A 13,637-nucleotide genomic window follows, 5' to 3' on the forward strand; every position below is an offset into this window, starting at 1 on the left:
TTGGAAGTGTGGAACCATGTGCTGGCCGATCGACTGGCCCGGTCGATCGGCTGGTATGTCCGATCGGCTGGGCTGTTTGAACAGCCTAGCCGTTCGGCCAGCATTTCTGACCTGGTCGACCTTTCGTCTAACACTTGGCTGTTTGATCACTTGTTGCCACATCGGGGTAGTTTGATAACGCGTTGAACTGTGATATCCTCCGTTCCTACTCGTTTCTTCGGCTCGGGCAGGAATCACCCAAGTCCGGCCGGTGAATGGTTCGGAACGTCGGTTTAGAGTTTAACCCATCATCGGTGAACCTTGTATATAGAATCCGAATCTTGAACCTCTTAACTGTTAGAATGATTAGTTAGCCGGTTCAAGCTCCGTTTCTACCGGTTTTAAGGTTTTGAGTGTAAAAGGTTGAAGAAAGTTGGAAATTATTCATAAAAATGTTAAGATTCTTACAAATCTTAGTTCGTTTATGTGGAAACTGGTCAGATCTAAGCTATTCATGGTTGAATGAGGCCAAAGTTTGGTGTTCTTGAAGAACACTATGATGACATCACCCAAGAACACTTAGATCTTGGTGATTTCACGGTTAGAAATCGAGTTTTGAAAGATAGAAAGGTGTAGAATCATGCAATGATAAAAATGTCACACCCCCAAAAATCCACACGCGGAGTATCACCGCTTGGGAGCGTGACTGACCAGGATCAAGCCACCAATCATATTGAACATGTAATTAATATTAAGTAAAATAAATGTAAACCATCCATTCAATACGAAAGGTGTTCAAAACATAACCATAGTTTCAAAGTGTAGCGGAAGCATAGTAAATAAACCAACAATAGTTAATAGTTTTAAATGTCATAATAGTTCAACGTAGAAACCACGATCCTTGCCCACGACGACCCGCTTCTCCAGTGCAAGCTCCAAGTACCTAACGATCTGCAAGGCATGTAACAGAATGATCAACAAACTAGTTGAGCGAGTTCACAGTAAGTAAATGCGTAACAGTAAGTAACGGGTGGCTCTACAGGGCCAATAGTAAGTTATACGGGTGGGGGCTTCCCATGTTATGTGACCACTAGACTATTCGTATTATCCCTGTTCTTCGTCCGAGAACAGTAGCGCGTATGGGGTGTGCGTAGGTTTTACGCACGTATCCTTCATAACCGAGGATAGAAGTAAGTAATGCGTACACGTAGGTTTTACGTGCGTGCCTGACATCCGAGGCAGTAATTGGCATGTGACCACGTAGGTGTTATCCCAACCTACGGAACCGTCCTGACATCCGAGGACCATGATAGGTGATAGTCTAGGAAAAGCATATATATACGTTCTTAGTCAATGATAACCTTTAACCCATTCCCACGACCCGGGAATCCCATGCCTTAGTAGGAGTGTGAACTCACCTTGGTTTGCTCGGTATGCTAGGTTATGCACTCACAAGTAATTAATCACGTCCTATTGTATGCACGTATAACAAATCAGTTCATGTTCGCAATGATACGCATGCAATCTAATGTCACATAGTGCTTGATAGCCAATATCATGCATCAATCATGTATCACATAACAGTCAGTTTGCATATCGGCACAACACGTATCCTTTCACATTTAATCATCAGCTAGTGTACACGAATACAAATGTTAACATTCATCACCAAGCATGGCATGCCAAATAAATCAAGCATACATTCCATCATTCAAAGTATGTTTATAACCCCCCATTATCTTTCGACCCAACTGTTATCTTTCGACATATTAGTTATCACAGTTATCTTTCGGACCAAATGTTATGCTTCGAACCAAATGTCATCTTTCGACCAAATGTCATCTTTCGACCACGCTGTTATCTTTCGGTCAACACTACTATGGTTCGGTCAACGCTATCCTTCGGTCAACACTACTATGGTTCGAAGGACAAGTATCTTTCGGTCACAACAACTATGTTTCGACTAACAAGTATCTTTCGGTCACAACTATGTTTCGAATAACTAATATCTTTCGATAAATATCAGTTACGTTTACTCAAAGTTTCCAAGTTTATCCGTGATTATCAATTAACACAAATTCAAGTATTCGGTTACCTCAGAATCGATCAAACAGGGAGTTTCATATTAAACCTCATGAACCCTAATTTAACCACATGAACAATAATAACACTTAATCATATTATGTTCCGGTTCCATGAACAATAAAATTCCGAATTGCATAATATCACAGCCGATCCACAAAACATTATCATTAAACATCATCACAACAGATCCGATTAACATACACATCCGATTAACATCCATATCCGATTAACATACATATCCGATTAACATCCATATCCGATTAACATACATATCCGATTAACATCCATATCCGATTAACATACATATCCGGTTAACATACAAACAACATATTGCAAGACAATTGATAAATCATGAAATCATATACACTCAAAGCATCATCTATTAACATAAACAACATCACACACTAACCGGAAAATCTGGATTACGGAACGAGATCTTCGAACAGAGAATGGGTCTGCTATGCCGTCACACACACACAATGGAACTAGGGTTTTTGAAATAACTGTCGACTTACATGCATTCACGTATATAAAACGTATCACAGGAATGGGCCAAGCCCATTAGAAAGACTGGGCCGAAAGATGTCGAAGGATCCTATCTTTGTTCGAAGGATAGAGTCCTTGGTCGAAGGATATGTTTCGTGATCCTTCGAACCGAAAGTTGATCCTTCGAATCGAAGGTTATCTTTCGTGATCCTTCGATCTGTAAGTCATGTTTCGTGATCCTTCGAAGGATCTTTGTGTTTCACACTAACAAGTTCACACATTTGACAAGTTTCACAAATACAACCAAACAATCAAACCATAAATAACTTCATGGTAATCAATACATGATCGTGCAATAAATACGAAATAGAAATTTTGGAAATTTGAGTTGTCACATTATCCCCAACTTAAAAGAAATTTCGTCCCGAAATTTGGTACGCACTCACTGAGGAAGCTGGGTAAGTTACATCGTTCACTGGTTTTCCTGGGGTGTCACATCATCCCCCCGTTGATTTGGAATTTCGTCCCGAAATTCAGTAGTAGTAGCTTCAGCCTCAGAAGTGGATGCATTGGTTTCGAATAGCTGGGGGTACTTTTCTTTCATCTGGTCTTCGCGTTCCCAGGTATACTCTGGGCCACGCTGGGAGTTCCAACGAACTCGAACAAGAGGGATTCTCTTGTGTTTGAGGACCTTAACATCCCGGTCCGTGATTTCAACTGGTTCCTCGACGAACTGCAACCGCTCGTCGATAGTGAGTTCCTTAAAAGGAACTATAAGGGTCTCATCTGATAGGCATTTCTTCAGATTCGACACGTGAAATACATTGTGAACTCCACCGAGTTCAGCTGGTAGGTTTAATCTGTAGGCTACTTTGCCAATCTTTTCTAAGATTTCGAATGGTCCGACGTACCGCGGATTCAGTTTGCCTCGTTTACCAAATCGAACCACACCCTTCCAGGGTGAAACTTTCAATAAAACCCGGTCCCCGACCTCAAATTCCAATGGCTTTCTACGCTTGTCCGCGTAGGCTTTCTGACGGTCGCGTGCTGCCGCCATGCGTTGTCGTATCTGCGCAATCTTTTCTGTGGCGTCCACTACAATCTCTGGACCCGTAATTTGACTATCCCCCACCTCTGCCCAACAGAGAGGTGACCGGCATTTACGTCCGTACAATGCCTCAAATGGAGCGGCTTGAATGCTGGTGTGGTAACTGTTATTGTATGAAAACTCCACTAAAGGGAGGTGCTTTTCCCAGCCGTTGCCGAAATCGATAACGCACGCTCGAAGCATGTCTTCTAGAGTTTGGATAGTTCGCTCAGACTGCCCATCCGTCTGAGGATGATATGCTGTGCTCATGTCTAATCGTGAGCCGAAGGATTTGTGCATCGCTTGCCAAAGCTCTGACGTGAATCGTGCATCGCGATCCGAAATAATAGAGGTGGGCACTCCGTGCCTCGAAACAACTTCTTTAAGATAGACGTCTGCGAGAGTGGAGAACTTGTCCGTTTCCTTGATCGGCAGGAAGTGTGCAGACTTGGTGAGTCGATCAACTATGACCCATATTGTATCGTTCCCACGCTGAGATCTAGGTAAACCTGTAACAAAATCCATGGAAATTTCTTCCCATTTCCATTGCGGTATCTTAGGCTGTTGAAGTAGACCAGCTGGTTTCTGATATTCAACCTTGACTCTCGCACAGGTTAAGCATTTTCCAACGTACGTAGCGATGTGAGCCTTCATACTAGGCCACCAATAAGTAGTGCTGATGTCGTGGTACATTTTATCCGACCCTGGATGTACCGAATAGCGAGACTTGTGAGCTTCATCCATTACAAGTTCGCGTAAACCGCCATAAAGTGGGACCCAAATACGCCCCGTTACATAGTAGGCGCCGTCTTCCTTTTGTTCCATGCGTTGCCTTGAGCCGCGTAAGGCTTCAGCTTTGACGTTTTCGGGTTTCAGTGCTTCTAACTGAGCAGCTCGTATCTGTGCAGGAAGACTGGACTGAATAGTAAGCTGTAGCGCTCGCACGCGCTTAGGTAGAGTGTCTTTCCGACTGAGGGCATCAGCCACAACATTGGCCTTGCCTGGATGATACTTGATGGCGCATTCATAGTCGTTTAGAAGTTCAACCCATCTCCGTTGACGCATATTCAAATCCTTTTGCTTAAGAATATGCTCGAGACTCCTGTGATCGGTGTAAATCGTGCACTTGGTACCGTACAGGTAGTGTCGCCATATCTTAAGCGCGAAAACAACAGCTCCCAGCTCTAAATCGTGCGTCGTGTAGTTCCGTTCATGAACCTTGAGTTGCCGCGAAGCGTAGGCAATAACTTTATCCCGCTGCATCAATACACAACCAAGCCCCTGTATCGATGCGTCACAATAAACCACGAAGTCATCCGTGCCCTCTGGCAATGAGAGAATAGGTGCGCTGCAAAGCCTATCCTTTAAGTACTGAAAAGCGGTCTCTTGCGTATTACCCCATCTGTAAACGACACCTTTCTGTGTTAGCATAGTAAGTGGTTGCGCGATCTTTGAGAAGTCTTTAATAAATCGCCTGTAGTAACCCGCCAAACCCAAGAATTGGCGTATTTCTGTCGGTGTACGTGGTGCTGGCCAGTTTCTGATCGAATCAACCTTGGATGGATCGACATGAATCCCATCCTTGTTCACCACATGGCCTAAGAAGTGGACTTCACGAAGCCAGAAGTCGCATTTTGAAAACTTTGCGTACAATTGCTCTTTTCGAAGAAGTTCCAAGATAAGACGTAAGTGCTGCTCGTGCTCCTCCTGACTCTTGGAGTAAATCAAAATGTCGTCGATGAAAACGATAACAAACTTATCAAGATAAGGTTTGCACACCCTGTTCATAAGATCCATGAAGACTGCAGGCGCGTTCGTAAGCCCGAATGGCATGACAAGAAACTCGTAATGACCGTAGCGAGTTCTGAAAGCGGTTTTGGGGACGTCCTCATCCCGGACTCTCAGCTGATGATACCCTGACCTTAAATCAATCTTGGAATAGTAACACGACCCTTGCAACTGGTCGAATAGGTCATCTATGCGCGGAAGAGGATAACGGTTCTTCACCGTCACCTTATTGAGTTCGCGGTAGTCGATGCACATCCTGAACGTACCGTCTTTCTTCTTCACAAATAACACTGGAGCTCCCCAAGGCGAAGAGCTTGGACGAATAAAGCCCTTTTCCAAGAGCTCTTGTAGCTGCTTCGACAGTTCTTCCAGTTCGGTTGGAGCTAAACGATACGGTGCGCGGGTTATTGGTGCTGCTCCAGGAGCTAACTCAATCTGAAACTCGACTTGACGATGAGGAGGTAAACCAGGTAAATCTTCAGGAAACACTTGAGGAAAATCACGCACAACTGGTATATCCTCCAGCTTCTTTTCCTTTGCTGATGCGTCAGTGACAAGTGCCAGAATGGCAGTATGTCCCTTTCGTAAACATTTCTGCGCCTTTAAGAAAGAGATGATGCCAACCACAGCACCACTTTTGTCACCTTGTACTTCGAGAGGTTCTTGACTGGAGCGAGGAATACGAATAACTTTTTCTTTGCATAAGATCTCCGCGTGATGTTGGGATAACCAATCCATACCGATGACGACGTCGAAACTACCCAAAACTATGGGTATGAGATCAATCGAGAAAGTCTGACCTGCTAGAACAATACTACAACCCTTGACTACCTGTGCGGCTTCTACACTTTTACCATTGGCTAGTTCTACGACGTGTTTGGTGTCTAGGGGTGTTGGTGTACGTTTTAATAATTTACTCATTTTCAATGACATATAGCTTGTATCAGCACCCGAATCAAATAAGACAGTAACATAAATATCGTCGAGAAGAAACTTACCCATAACCACATTGGGATCATTCACTGCGTCACCCCGACCTAGCACAAAAGCACGACCCCGAGCTTCGTTGCCATTGTTGTTGTTGTTTCCCCCGTTATTGTTGTTATTGTTGTTGTTGTTTGATCACTTGTTGCCACATCGGGGTAGTTTGATAACGCGTTGAACTGTGATATCCTCCGTTCCTACTCGTTTCTTCGGCTCGGGCAGGAATCACCCAAGTCCGGCCGGTGAATGGTTCGGAACGTCGGTTTAGAGTTTAACCCATCATCGGTGAACCTTGTATATAGAATCCGAATCTTGAACCTCTTAACTGTTAGAATGATTAGTTAGCCGGTTCAAGCTCCGTTTCTACCGGTTTTAAGGTTTTGAGTGTAAAAGGTTGAAGAAAGTTGGAAATTATTCATAAAAATGTTAAGATTCTTACAAATCTTAGTTCGTTTATGTGGAAACTGGTCAGATCTAAGCTATTCATGGTTGAATGAGGCCAAAGTTTGGTGTTCTTGAAGAACACTATGATGACATCACCCAAGAACACTTAGATCTTGGTGATTTCACGGTTAGAAATCGAGTTTTGAAAGATAGAAAGGTGTAGAATCATGCAATGATAAAAATGTCACACCCCCAAAAATCCACACGCGGAGTATCACCGCTTGGGAGCGTGACTGACCAGGATCAAGCCACCAATCATATTGAACATGTAATTAATATTAAGTAAAATAAATGTAAACCATCCATTCAATACGAAAGGTGTTCAAAACATAACCATAGTTTCAAAGTGTAGCGGAAGCATAGTAAATAAACCAACAATAGTTAATAGTTTTAAATGTCATAATAGTTCAACGTAGAAACCACGATCCTTGCCCACGACGACCCGCTTCTCCAGTGCAAGCTCCAAGTACCTAACGATCTGCAAGGCATGTAACAGAATGATCAACAAACTAGTTGAGCGAGTTCACAGTAAGTAAATGCGTAACAGTAAGTAACGGGTGGCTCTACAGGGCCAATAGTAAGTTATACGGGTGGGGGCTTCCCATGTTATGTGACCACTAGACTATTCGTATTATCCCTGTTCTTCGTCCGAGAACAGTAGCGCGTATGGGGTGTGCGTAGGTTTTACGCACGTATCCTTCATAACCGAGGATAGAAGTAAGTAATGCGTACACGTAGGTTTTACGTGCGTGCCTGACATCCGAGGCAGTAATTGGCATGTGACCACGTAGGTGTTATCCCAACCTACGGAACCGTCCTGACATCCGAGGACCATGATAGGTGATAGTCTAGGAAAAGCATATATATACGTTCTTAGTCAATGATAACCTTTAACCCATTCCCACGACCCGGGAATCCCATGCCTTAGTAGGAGTGTGAACTCACCTTGGTTTGCTCGGTATGCTAGGTTATGCACTCACAAGTAATTAATCACGTCCTATTGTATGCACGTATAACAAATCAGTTCATGTTCGCAATGATACGCATGCAATCTAATGTCACATAGTGCTTGATAGCCAATATCATGCATCAATCATGTATCACATAACAGTCAGTTTGCATATCGGCACAACACGTATCCTTTCACATTTAATCATCAGCTAGTGTACACGAATACAAATGTTAACATTCATCACCAAGCATGGCATGCCAAATAAATCAAGCATACATTCCATCATTCAAAGTATGTTTATAACCCCCCATTATCTTTCGACCCAACTGTTATCTTTCGACATATTAGTTATCACAGTTATCTTTCGGACCAAATGTTATGCTTCGAACCAAATGTCATCTTTCGACCAAATGTCATCTTTCGACCACGCTGTTATCTTTCGGTCAACACTACTATGGTTCGGTCAACGCTATCCTTCGGTCAACACTACTATGGTTCGAAGGACAAGTATCTTTCGGTCACAACAACTATGTTTCGACTAACAAGTATCTTTCGGTCACAACTATGTTTCGAATAACTAATATCTTTCGATAAATATCAGTTACGTTTACTCAAAGTTTCCAAGTTTATCCGTGATTATCAATTAACACAAATTCAAGTATTCGGTTACCTCAGAATCGATCAAACAGGGAGTTTCATATTAAACCTCATGAACCCTAATTTAACCACATGAACAATAATAACACTTAATCATATTATGTTCCGGTTCCATGAACAATAAAATTCCGAATTGCATAATATCACAGCCGATCCACAAAACATTATCATTAAACATCATCACAACAGATCCGATTAACATACACATCCGATTAACATCCATATCCGATTAACATACATATCCGATTAACATCCATATCCGATTAACATACATATCCGATTAACATCCATATCCGATTAACATACATATCCGGTTAACATACAAACAACATATTGCAAGACAATTGATAAATCATGAAATCATATACACTCAAAGCATCATCTATTAACATAAACAACATCACACACTAACCGGAAAATCTGGATTACGGAACGAGATCTTCGAACAGAGAATGGGTCTGCTATGCCGTCACACACACACAATGGAACTAGGGTTTTTGAAATAACTGTCGACTTACATGCATTCACGTATATAAAACGTATCACAGGAATGGGCCAAGCCCATTAGAAAGACTGGGCCGAAAGATGTCGAAGGATCCTATCTTTGTTCGAAGGATAGAGTCCTTGGTCGAAGGATATGTTTCGTGATCCTTCGAACCGAAAGTTGATCCTTCGAATCGAAGGTTATCTTTCGTGATCCTTCGATCTGTAAGTCATGTTTCGTGATCCTTCAAAGGATCTTTGTGTTTCACACTAACAAGTTCACACATTTGACAAGTTTCACAAATACAACCAAACAATCAAACCATAAATAACTTCATGGTAATCAATACATGATCGTGCAATAAATACGAAATAGAAATTTTGGAAATTTGAGTTGTCACAAAAAACGTACAAGAATTAGAGTGAAAACTTACCGGAGTTGAGAGAAATCTGAGAAAAGGTGAAGAAGAAGGCTGGTTCGGTCAGAGCTTTCCAAAAATGGAAAGTGTGACAATGACAGCCCTATTTATAGGCTCCAAAAGAGTATTTCGCGACGATTTTCGATGTTTCGATTTCGATGGACGATGATACGAATACGATAGAGCTTCTAGTCAAATTACTTTCAGTCTCAACTACTATATCTAAGATACAATCTTCTATAAGTCACGTTTCAATGTCGGTTTCGATTGAGTTTGATTGCCTTTCGAGTTTCGATTCGATTTTCGGTTGATTCACTTGAATACCACACCAAACATATAAGTAAACACGCACAAGTAACACATAAGGCACACACACACGTATTACAATACCAGAGTTCGCATATTTCGAGTCTCGAGTTTGATTGATTTATCGATTAGCTTGATTATTGATTGATTAACTTTATCGCATTGTTACTTCCTACTATTCACAGTCGTAAATCGGTCGCATTGATTAAACATTCGATCATTTCATTTATACAACACTTACTCCACATAATACAAAAGTAAAAAGAACATTAACAGTCAAAGAAGTCAAAGTTGACTTGGACTTTGACTTTGACTTTGACATTCGAAAACACGGGGTGTTACAATAAAGGACATTATTAAGTTTTAGAGGTGTGGAGGGGGGTGGTAGGATTTGGTCGCCTTGTCCAACAACGGAATGGTCATGCCATTTCCGACAATAATTTGTTTAGTAGTGCAAGTATTAAAAACAGACGAGGAGAGATTACCTGGAAGTTGCATGTGTCCCGTTGCACCTGTGTCTATATAACCAGTGGGGTCCTGCTGTTGGTTCAAAGAGAGTGTGTAAAGTGCCTGAGCAATGTCAGTTGGTGTAGGCGTGTATGCCGTGTTAGCCTGAGCCGGAGCAGCTCTGAGAATACCTGGGCCTGAATGAGATGGTGGGGCTGATGGATAAGGACATGGTGGCCCAGTGTTCTGAGAAGAGAGTGGGTCGGAGCCCCTTTGGGCATGCTATAGAATGTTAGCCCACTGCTGTTGAGTCCATGAATTTGGGAAGACAATGTATGCGTTAGAAGCTTGGGCCGGTTGGTAGGTGTGGTTGTTGCGGGTAGTTTGTGAGTTCGAGCGGCCACGGCCCCTCCCTCGGGAGCGACCGTGACCACGGGAGGTGGTGTCGGATCGGGTGTCAGCAATGGAGGTGGTGGTGCGGTTGTCAATGGCAACAGTGGAGGAGACATGAAGCGCAGTGGCAACAGTGGAGGAGGAGTGGAGAGCGTTATGAGCCTTTCGAGTTTCGTTCATACAGAGTTGGGAACGAACCTCGAAGAAGGAAGGGAGAGGTTTGGTGTTTTGCAGGATAGTGGCAACACTTTCGTATTGCTCGGTAAGGCCTGAGAGGGTTTGGAGGACAAGGGTTTGCTCATCAACGGGTGCATCAACATTGGTAAGCTGATCGGCCAGAACCTTGACTTCCTGGCAGTATGCAGACACAGAAGAAAAATTATCTAGACATGTGGTGGCAAGTTTCTGTTTAAGGTATAAGGCACAGATACCTTTGTTATCCTGGAAGAGGGATTCAAGGGTAGTCCATGCTGCGTAAGCGGTGGTGCCACGCTTCATGACAGTTTTGAGGAGGTCGGGTGAGATCGTGCCATAGAGCCATTGAAGCACAATAGCGTCTAGGCATTCCCAAGAATCTGCCACGGGTTGACCAGTTTTGTCGGCTGTCTGTTTGTCAGCCAAGGAGGACTGTTTAGCAGGTTTGGGACGGGGCTGGAGATGGTCATCAACAAGAAACGAAGTGCAGTGGATCCGAAAGAGCTCGGACGAGGTTATGTAATTAGAGGATTCATTGTCGATTTGAATGGGGATGAAAGACTTAATGTTGGACACGGTGCAAGCGGGATGAATCTTGTGTTCGGCCATTGGACGAGAAACAAGGAGGTGGCAGCAGAGGGTTTCGAAGAGGAGGATCGGTTTAGGCGTGTGATACCATGTAAGAATTATGGTTCAAATCGTTGCCTGTTATTGATCAATGAATAACAATATATAGAGTATACATCAGAGGCCAATTGGATTTTAACACCTTTAACTTTGAAGAATTGGCCGATAACACCCGCAACTAACACTTTGATCTGTGACACCCCAAACTTTTAATTTTGTTTGTCATTTCACCACTCAGTTAAAAAATGACTAACTGAGTTAGTCTTCCATCCTAGCTGGCATCTTACGTGGACTATTTTTGCTAATGTGGCACAAATGTGATGAGTTGGAGCTGATTACGTGGCGATGATGTGTCTTTTAACTCTCATCTCCTTCTTTATAACCAGACAAGTCCAAACAACCCTAATTTCCTCATAATCCTCATCGATTCATGGCCTCTCTCTCATCCTCACGAGCTCCGATGACCGGAGCCGTATCACCGGCGCTCCGGCGTCTCACCCTCTCCGCCAAACACCACCCACAGCACCCCCAAAATCACGTCATTTGCATAATTGACATAAGTTTATCACACAACTGTTATGAAACTTACAAAATTCATGTATTAATCACTAAAACTACAGAACAACATGACATAAGCCAAAGTTGGTACAAATTAAACATACAAAAACAATTACTTCAAAGCAAACAAATATCACAATTCCTATGACAAAAACCGCAGATCGGAATTGAAAACACGTAGAACGCACATCAGATTCGCATAAAACCCCAAAATTACATCGGAAACCCTAAAAAACATTAAAACACCGTACAATGTTCGTCATCATAAAACGACAAGGACAAAATAGAAAGAAATTGGGGAATTTGTTAACCTTAGCAGACGATTTGGGAGTCTTGTTGACCGTCGGTGATCCGTTTGCAGCCTCGTTCTCTTTCTCCTTCTCGTTCTCCATAGTAGCTGAGTCTCCTCACACACGTGTGTCCGTCGTGAAAGTGGGTCGCACTTATATTTGTATAGGCATCGTATTTGTTTTGTTTCGACACCACTATGTTAATTGGTGGTGAGTAACAGATAGAGACAGAGAGAGAGAGAGAGAGGAGAAAACAGAAGAGAGAGAAGCTCCGGTCGTCTTCTCCGACACCGGCAACAGTGGCAGCGGCGGTCCGAGGTAGGGCGGCGAAGGGGCTAAGGAGGATATGGAGGCTTCGACGGTGGATGTGGGTTTTGCTGTTGAGAATCTCCGGTGACGGTTGTGGTGGTGGTGTCTTGGAGTCGAGTGTTCAGTTGAGTGTTCAAATGATGATGAACCACAGTAAATGCAAATGAGTTTAATGGATTTGGATTATTATAATTTAATGGATTTGAGATTGTCTAGAACGCATCCAACAGAGACCCAGTTAAAATACTTTCTTTTGCTTTTTATATACAGTTATACACATGTAATGCCACGTAATTAAGAATTTGCCATGTCATCTTGTCCACGTAATCAAGTCTGTGCCACGTAGGATGGAAGACTAACTCAGTTAGTCATTTTTTAACTGAGTGGTGAAATGATAAACAAAATTAAAAGTTTGGGGTGTCACAGATCAAAGTGTTAGTAGCGGGTGTTATCGGCCAATTCTTCAAAGTTAAAGGTGTTAAAATCCAATTGGCCTACATCAGATCTCCTTTTCTTGGAGAACAAGTTTACAATCAATCTCTCCTATAATTATGACAATCTATTCTATATTTACAATATTTCCTGTCGATTCTATTAGTTTGACCTGTCAACAATTTTTGTTTTCCCTTCAACGGGTTTGGAAGACCTTGAGCAGTAGCATAAAGATTACCTATTTGATATATTTCATGTTTAGGTATAGCTTTAAAGTTTACCTAACAGTGAACTTAGATGGCGCAATAACTTAAATGTTTTATTTTATTTTTGCAAAGTATGCGTTTAACTTATATACTTGCAAGCTTTTATTGGAAATACACAGTTTACGACATATCTATTACTAACCTAATTACCAGTTTAATTGATTTTGTTTATCCTTCAATACTGGAAAATGTTAACAATCCTAATTATTTTAGCGAGCGGGCTATAATTGCACCTAAGAATGACGTTGTGCATGAGATTAATGACATGTTATCAATGTTTCCAGGTGAAGAAAGAGAGTATCTTAGCTCTGACAGTCTTTGCCCGACTAAAGACGCTAATTCTACACAACAAAGAATGTACTCTCCGGATGTGCTCAACGGTCTCAAAATATCAGGCTTACCAAATCATAGGTTAACGCTTGAAGTTGGTGTTCCAGTAATGTTGTTATG

This window comes from Helianthus annuus, chromosome 11 (genome assembly GCF_002127325.2).
Source record: "Helianthus annuus cultivar XRQ/B chromosome 11, HanXRQr2.0-SUNRISE, whole genome shotgun sequence".
Lineage (NCBI taxonomy): Eukaryota > Viridiplantae > Streptophyta > Magnoliopsida > Asterales > Asteraceae > Helianthus > Helianthus annuus.